The following is an 8,959-nucleotide window of genomic DNA, read 5'->3' as shown; positions in this document are numbered from 1 at the left end:
GCGTGAATGGATATCTAACAAAGAAGAAGCAGTCAAAGCAATAATCTCACAAGTACCCAGACTAAATACTAAGTTATAAAGTAGCCTCTTATTATTGTCTTTCTTTATAAAATCATCTGCTACCATCCTATCGTAATCTAGGTATCTTATAGGAAGGAGCATTTCCTCTTCATCATCAAGCCTAATAAGTATCTCAAAGTGTTTAGCTAAACGAGATGCATAGGTACCTCCGAAGATAGGGCCCTTTGAACGATTTAAGTTCAACCGTTGGGCCACTATAGTGCCTAAACTAAAGGTTCTATCAGCAAATAAAGCGTGGCGCAGAATAGTGAGGTCAGGAGCACTCAGGCTTCCACTCTCGCCGCGACCAGCTAAACATCTCCCTGCAAATAATGAATAATAACGTAGAACAGGAAAATGTGCATTGGCCACTCTTGCCTTTGACACCCCTCTCTCTTCCCCTAAAGTGATTGCGGAAATAAAATACCTCCATGTCTGTAGGACGTGGTTCACTGATGCTGCCCTCAAAAGGTATTTTGCAAACACTCCAAAAATCATAAAGTGACATTTCCTTAGGCACATCATATAAATGAAATTCTACCATGGGAGGATTCTTCCTAGGATAAAAGTGAAAAATTTGCATGAAAGTATTAGTAAGTAGGAGATACTAGTCACACTTATCATTGAGGAATTCGGTGATGCCTGCATTTTCTGCTAGATAGTAGAAATCTTCATAAATTTCGGCCGCCCTCAAGAATACCTCACTTAGCCATTCACATGGTCGTACTTCCGCGGTGCGAGGAATATTGTATCTAGGCTTCTCATTTTCATTTTCTTTAAAACCCTGTCTTGAAGAGCCTCTCAACAATCTCCTCATCTTTTCTTTCTCTGAAAAATAAATCTGAAATTTTATTGACTCCACATAAAAATGAATAAAACTCAATCAAAACTTATAGCAACTACTCCCTCAAGTACCTAGAAGCTATATTTTGCATCAAAACTACTTGGGACCCTACAAATTTAACATGCAAGCTCAAGAACAAGGTCACCACAGCAGCAAATATTTGCAACATATAAAGCACTAGAACAAAAACTAATTGGACCATTGGAGGAGTCACATACCGATGAACAATCCCCTAAAATAGTCTTGCAAATGGAGCTTTGAGCAAGTAGATCAAAAATGGCAGCAAGATGAGCTAAACAGGGTTTGAGCAATGATGGGATTTTTTTGGAGGAAAACGGAGTGGATGGGTACTGGAATAAGTGAAGGGGCCCTGCGTGGGACCCACAAGCCAGGGGGCGCGCCCATGGGGGGTGGCCGCACCCTGCAGGCTTGTGGCCCAGTGGTGCAGCCCCCTAATGTGTTCTTATTACCAAAAGTTCTTAAATATTCTAGAAAAATCATACTAAATTTTCAGGGCGTTCTGAGAACTTTTATTTTCACTTCATTTTTCTATTGCGTGGATAAAACTAAAAAACAAAGAAATAATAGCATTTTTACTAAATTGGAACTAAGGAACAGAAAATAAAAGTTGGGTACAAAAGGTTGTGCTTTCTAAATTCATCCATCTCATGTCCATAAAAAAGAATCCATCAATAAGGTTGATCAAGTCTTATTGGCAAACTTTTTTCGAATGACATGGAATTAGAGAACTTTCAAACAACACTAGGTTACCTTAGTGCGGATATGCATGTCCCCAACAATAAGTATATCATATTTCTTTTTACCATAGGGAGAGGGAATTCAAAGTCTCCAATAGTAAATGTTGGAATTTTTTCAATGGAGTTGATACTATGGACTTGAAGTTGTTTCCTCGGAAAGTGTACCTTATGCTCATTACCATTAACATGAAAAGTGACATTGCCTTTGTTGCAGTCAATAAAAGCCCCAGCAGTATTCGAAAAGGGTCTACCAAGGATGATCGACAAGTTGTGGTCCTCGGGAATATCAAGAATAACAAAGTCCGTTAGGATAGTAACGTTTGCAATCACAACAGGCACGTCCTCACAAATATCGATGGGTAAAGCAGTTGATTTATCAGCCATTTGCACACAGATTTCAGTAGGTGTCAACTTATTCAAATAAAGTCTACGGCATAAAGAGAATGGCACAACACTAACCCCAGCTCCGAGGTCACATAAAGCAGTTCTAACATAATTTCCTTTAATAGAGCATGGTATAGTTGGTACTCTGGGATCTACTAGTTTCTTTGGTATTCCACCCTTAAAAGTATAATTAGCAAGCATGATGGAAATATCAACTTCAGGTATCTTTCTTTTGTTTGTAACAATATCTTTCATGTACTTAGCATAAGGAGACATTTTTAGAATATTAGTTAAGTGCGTACATAAAAAAGACAGGTCTCAGCATTTCAGCAAAGCGCTCAAAATATTAATCATCCTTTTTCTTGGATGGTTTAGGAGGAAAGGGCATGGATTTCTGAACCAATGGTTCTCTTTATCTACCATGCTTCTTAGCAACAAATTCTCTTTTATCATATCTCTTATTCCTAGGTTGTGGGTTATCAAAATCGATAGCAGGTTCAATCTCCACCTCATTGTCATTACCAGGTTGAGCATCGACATGAACATCATCATCAATATTATCACTAGGTTCATGTTCATTACCAGATTGTGTCTCAGCATCAGAGATAGAGATATCGTTTGGGTTTTCATGTGACTCTATAACAGGTTCACTGGCAGCACGCAAATTCCTATCATCATTCTTTTTCTTTTTATTAGGAGGACCATGTACGTCAATATTAACTCTCTAAGAATCTTGCTCAACTCTCTTAGGATGGCCCTCAGGATACAAAGGTCCTGAGTAATTCTACCACCTCTAGTCACAACTCTAAGAGAATGATAATTGTTCTTGCTAATCATCTCATTGAGCAAATCATTTTGTGCCTTAAGTACCTGTTCTACTTGAGTAGTTACCATGGAAGCATCTTTACTAATAAGCCTAAGGTCATTGCCAGTTCTACTCATAAAATCACCCAAGCGATCAAGCATGTAAGCATTATGCTTCAATTGTCTACTAACATAAGCATTGAAATTTTCTTGGTTAACAGCAAAATTATCAAATTCATCCAAGCATTGGCTAGTAGACTTATTATAAGGAATGTCACCTTCATTGAATCTACGAAGAGAATTTACCTCTACTACCCGTGTCGGGTTATCAAGACCATGTATTTCTTCAATAGGTGGTAGATTCTTAACATCTTCAGGACTGAGGAATAGAATACCTCTTTTCTTCGGAGTTGGTTTTGGAGGTGGTTCGGGAATAGTCCAATCATTATCATTGCTCAATATATTATTCAATAGTAGTTCAGCTTGTTCAACAGTTCGTTCCCTAAAAACACAACTAGCACAACTATCTAGGTGGTCCCTAGAAGCATTAGTTAGTCCATTATAAAAGATATCAAGTATTTCATTCTTCTTGAGAGGGTGATCAGGCAAAGCCTTAAGTAACTGGAGAAGCCTCCCCCAAGCTTGTGGGAGACTCTCTTATTCAATTTGCACAAAGTTAAATATTTCCTGCAAGGCAGCTTGTTTCTTATGGGCACGAAAATATTTTTCAAAGAAGTAGTAAATCATATCCTGGGGACTAAGCACATCACCAGGAGCAAGAAAATTAAACCATATCTTAGCATCACCCTTTAATGAGAACGGAAACAACTTAAGAATATAGTAGTAATGAATTTTTTCCTCATGAGTAAATATGGTGGCTATATCAGTAAGGTGTGCCACAAGAGTCTCAGATTCATAACCATGGAAATGATGAGATTATACCAAAGTAATTAACTAGGGATCGACGGAGAATTCATAATCCTTATCAGTAACATAGGTAGGTGAAGTAGCAAACTTGGGATCATATTGCATTCTAGCATTCAAAGAGTTTTCCTTCCACTTGCATAGCAATTTCTTAACATCATCTATATCCTTACAAGCAAGAAAGTACCTAGCTACTTCTCCTCCCATAAGATAACCCTCAGGTATATTAGGCAATTCATATCTAGGAGAGCTAGGTCTAGTAGGTGCATCATGATGTTCAGTTTCAATAATTTCATCATATTCGGAAATATCATTAGTTTCAGCATTCACTCTAGCAATTTGTGCATCAAGAAATTCACCAAGTGGCACAATAGTATCAAGCAAAGTATCATCATAAGCATCATGCATAGCAGAAGTAGAATCATCAATTACTTGCGACATATCAGATTCAGTAGCACGTGGTGGTGTCGAAAATTTACTCATAACAGACGGAGAATCAAGTGCAGACTTAGATGGCAGTTCCTTACCTACCCTCCTAGTTGATGGGTAGATCTTGGTTTTAGCGTCTTTCAGATTCTTCACTTTGATCAAACAGATATAAATTCCAAGTGAATCGGAGAATAAAGCTATGCTTCCTGGCAACAGCGCCAGAAAAAGGTCTTCATAACCCACAAGTATAGGGGATCACAACAGTTTTTGAGGATAGAGTATTCAACCCAAATTTATTGATTCGACTGAAGGGGAGCCAAAGAATATTCTCGAGTATTAGCAGTTTAGTTGTCAATTCAACCACACCTGGAGAACTTAATATTTGTAGCAAAGTATTTAGTAGAAAAGTAATATAGAAGTAACGGTAACAGTGACAAACGTGACAGTAGCAGTTTCGTAGTGATTGTAACAATAGCAACAGAAAAGTAACTGAGCAAAGACCAATATGTGGAAAGCTCGTAGGCAATGGATCAGTGATGTATAATTATGTCGGATGGCATTCATCATGGAACAACCATAACATAGGGTGATACATAACTAGCTCCAATTCATCCATGTAATGTAGGCATGTATTCCATATATAGTCATACGTGCTTATGGAAAAGAACTTACATGACATCTTTTGTCCTACCCTCCCGTGATAGCGGGATCCTAATGGAAACTAAGGGATATTAAGGCCTCCTTTTAATAGAGAATCAGACCAAAGCATTAGCACTTAGTGAATACATGAACTCCCCAAACTACGGTAATCATCGGAAAGAATCCCAGTTATTGTCACCCTGGGGGATGCGGATCATAACTCGTAATAGGTGTCTATAACTTGCAAGATAGGATCAAGAACACATGTATATTCATGAAAACATAATAGGTTCATATCTGAAATCATGGCACTCGGGCCCTAGTGACAAGCATTAACCATAGCAAAGTCATAACAACATCAATCACATAACATAATGAATAATAGGGATCAAACCCTAACAAAACTAACTCGATTACATGATAGATCTCATCCAACCCATCACCGTCCAGCAAGCCTATGATGGAATTACTCATGAACGGCGGGGAGTATCATGAAATTGGTCATGAAGTATGGTTGGTGATGACGACGGTGTTGATTTTCCCTCTCCGGAGCCCAAATCAGACTCGAGATCTGCCCTCCCGAGGAAGAACATGAGGTGGCGGTGTCTCCATATCGTAAAACGCGATGAACTCTTCTCTCTGATTTTTTTCTCCCGGATAGAAATATATAGGAGTGGGAACGAGGACAATGGAGCCACAGGGGCCCCAGAAGCTAGGGGGCGCGCCCTAGGGGGCGCCCTGCAAGCTTGTGGCTAGGTGGTACCCCCTCTCTGATTGATTCTTTCGCCAATATTTTTTATTAATTCCAAAAACGTTCTCCCTAAATTTTTAGGTCAATCCGAGAACTTTGATTTCTGCATAAAAATAACACCAAGGAAATTCTGGTGAAAACAATGTCAGTCCGGGTTAGTTACATTCAAATCATGCAAATTAGAGTCCAAAACAAGGGCAAAAGAGTTTGGAAAAGTAGATACGTTGGACACGTATCATCCAGCATGGGCACATACACTGAGTGCCATATCACGTCCCCGAGCTTTGTTGCCTACTCATCTGCACCAAACCAATCACCACAAAAAGAGATACAATCAAATTTAATAAGAGATAGCTCCGTGACTATGAGGAAGGGACGAACCGTCGTCTGGGAGTCTCCCATAGGCGGCGGCGCTAGAGCGCATCCGGTCGTCCGCGTATCCAAGAGCCAATCGGGGCAAGGCGGTCAGTGCTAGGCTACGGTAACGACGACCTTGTAACTGAGATGCGAGGAGGAAGGAATCGGTAGGTGGTGAGATGCCCTCGTCCCTGACATGTAGTCTGATCTATCCTCGCCATCCCGTCCCCTCGTCCGCTGCCTCCACCTCCATCTCCTACTCCTACCGGCTCCTCCATCGCCTCCACCTTCCTCTCCTCCTACCGTCTCCTTCGCCGCCTCCACCTCCATCTCCTTGTCCTACCGTTTGTTGCCCGTGGCGACGAGAAGCATGTTGAGCAGTCATGTCATGATCGTGTAACACCCTGTGTTTAGCTATCCTAAAAAATTAACTTATTTCAAAAATTAGGACCAATTAAATTTTTTGTGAATGCTTGTGATACTTGAAGTGACTATTGTTTCCTTGCTTGCTTATATGCTTGTGTTTGATTCTCATTACGTCTTGTTACTCTCCAGACTCACCTCCTTAGCCAAACTCTTGCGTGATGAGCATGCCATGTGTTTAGGACCAGCAACTATTTTTACCAGATATTATTTTTACCAAAAAGCATTTCTTTGAATTATGCTTTCAAACCCCTGAGATGAGATTTGTATTACAAGTCCTCAAATTAGGGAATTTATTTTGCACGGATTATTCTATTTAAAACCCATTATCAAAATGGCTTCCCAAACCCACAATATTATTATTTTAAAAGTTATTTTACCATTTTATTTAAATGCTTTCATGTGGGACCAGAAATGGTATCTTATGAAGGAAAGTTATTTTTATTGCTTTCGAAATATTTGAGAAAATTTAGGGAAACTCAGTGGACATATATATCCCATATACATGGGTTTCAACACATGGTCATGTTCAAAAATATTTGGCAAACCTCTACGAAACCATTCCTGCCTATTTCAATCTTTGAAATATTTCTATAAGAAATATTCTCCATAAATTCCTGTAAAATTCCAGCATGTCACCTATGATATGTTTGATGATCTTGCCAAGTTTCATCCCAATCCAAGTTGATTTGACTCCCCTAATTATTCCAAAACCCTATCTGTCCAGATCCAAATTTGAGCAACTCTACATTGTCAAGTGTCTTCAGTTGTGCTCAAATTTTGTAGACATGTTCTTATACTCCAATAATGCATCCACACCAAGTGGTGCATCAAGGAGGATAGAAGAAATTGTCCCAAGCTCCTCAAAACCCACTCTGTTTATTTCTGACTTTGGGAAACTTTACATTATAAAGTTTCTCCAATTGACCCCAAACTTTTTGGGCATGCTTTAATGCTCAAATAATGCCCCCACACCAAATATTGGATTTGCGGGAATTGATTTGAATAGTTTTGTAAGTAGAAAGGCATTCCTGTCCATTTCATGGGTTTTCCAAGTCTACATTGGAAACCTTCTCCACCAAATCCCAAATTTGGTGTCCAAGCTTATTTTCATCTATTATTAGATCCTGTTAAGATTCATATCCATTTAAGTCCATCTGATTGTTCTACCATTCATCAAACACCTTGTGTGCATTCACTTTATTGGCTACTTTCGCCCCTTCCACTTTAACCCTTGAGCTCAACTTTCTACCACAGCTTCACATAGTTACATTTTACCTCCAGTAGCATTCCCATGACCACTGGTCAATTATTGGAGAGAGTCTACATGCAACTATTCCTCATTTTACCCTTGGAATCACCATTTCTACCTCTCTTGCCCCACTTCTGTTTAAGCCAAAGCCCCCATCTCTTTCCAGAGGGTACCTAGCAACCCAAGGCATTGTTTCAAGCCAAGAGATGGCATGCTCATGTGGAGAAAATGAGCAGCACATCCTCAAGTTAATTTATGGCTAAAAAGTAGCTTTGTACAACAAGTGCTAGTTACACTTATTTGCTTGGGCTGAATTTTACAGTGGTGTACTCCTTCCATACCAGATGCTCCAGGACATGGTTTCACCTCCCATCCCTTCCTGTGAAAACCACTTATGCCAGCCCCAAGTTTGCTGCTGCAAACTTAACTAGAGTCCAAACCTATTCAAACCACCTACACTAGATACCAAACTCTAGAGTTACTCTCGTGCATATGTGCCTTGCGTGCTGGACATGTTTGACTGGTCATTGCAATACTATGGACACGAGTGGACATGGTGACCACGCTAGCAGCATGCAATGGTGGTGCTATGCATCCTCTTCTCTTTTTGCAGCTTGAGTCCCTCCATGGGAGCATGTCCAAGTGCGCCAGGATGCTCCCCTTGACTGGTCCAAGCCATTCCCATCATCAGCTAGCTTCCAATCCCTTCCAGGGGTGCGTGGCGTCCATGCACCAGGGAGCTCCAGGAGCTCCCGAGCTCTCTCTTCTCTCCCCCTCTCCATATGGCCTCCACGAGCACCCAGAGCCTCGGATCCACTCCCCTCTCTCGCTGGAAATCCCCTGGATCTCCCCATTTCCCCTCTCGAGCTCTCCTACATATCAATGGCCATTGAATGCCGCCTCGGTCTCACCAAAAATTCTAGCTCTCCCGAGCTCTTTCCCTCGGTTCGGCAGCCTTGAGGTGTTCCCCTTGCTTCCCCGAAGCTCCCTCTCATCCTATCTCCCTCTTTTCCCTCCCCGCACGGCCTGCCCATGCTCGCCGAAGCCAGCAGCCGTTGCGGCCAAAGCTCTCTCCCTGGCGCTCCTCTGCGGAGGCGGGTGGCCCTTGGTCGGACGCGGGAAGCCACCCGTGCCCACCGACGGCTGGAGCGCCGCCAGGGTTGGCCTGAGCTGCCGGGAAGCACCGCCCGCACGTAGGCTTCCCTCCTTTGTTGGTCATGTGGGGGCGCGCAAGGAAGAAGAAGCACCATCCAGTGGGGTCGGCGACCCCACTGGTCAGCCCCTTGGGCGTTGGTCGGGCACGTCGGCTAGGATAAGTGGAGGCGCATTCGGCG

The sequence above is a fragment of the Hordeum vulgare genome, chromosome 4H, assembly GCF_904849725.1.
Source record: "Hordeum vulgare subsp. vulgare chromosome 4H, MorexV3_pseudomolecules_assembly, whole genome shotgun sequence".
In the NCBI taxonomy this organism is placed as follows: domain Eukaryota; kingdom Viridiplantae; phylum Streptophyta; class Magnoliopsida; order Poales; family Poaceae; genus Hordeum; species Hordeum vulgare.
The sequence above is the reverse complement of the archived record's forward strand: the minus strand, read 5'-3'. Positions refer to the sequence as shown.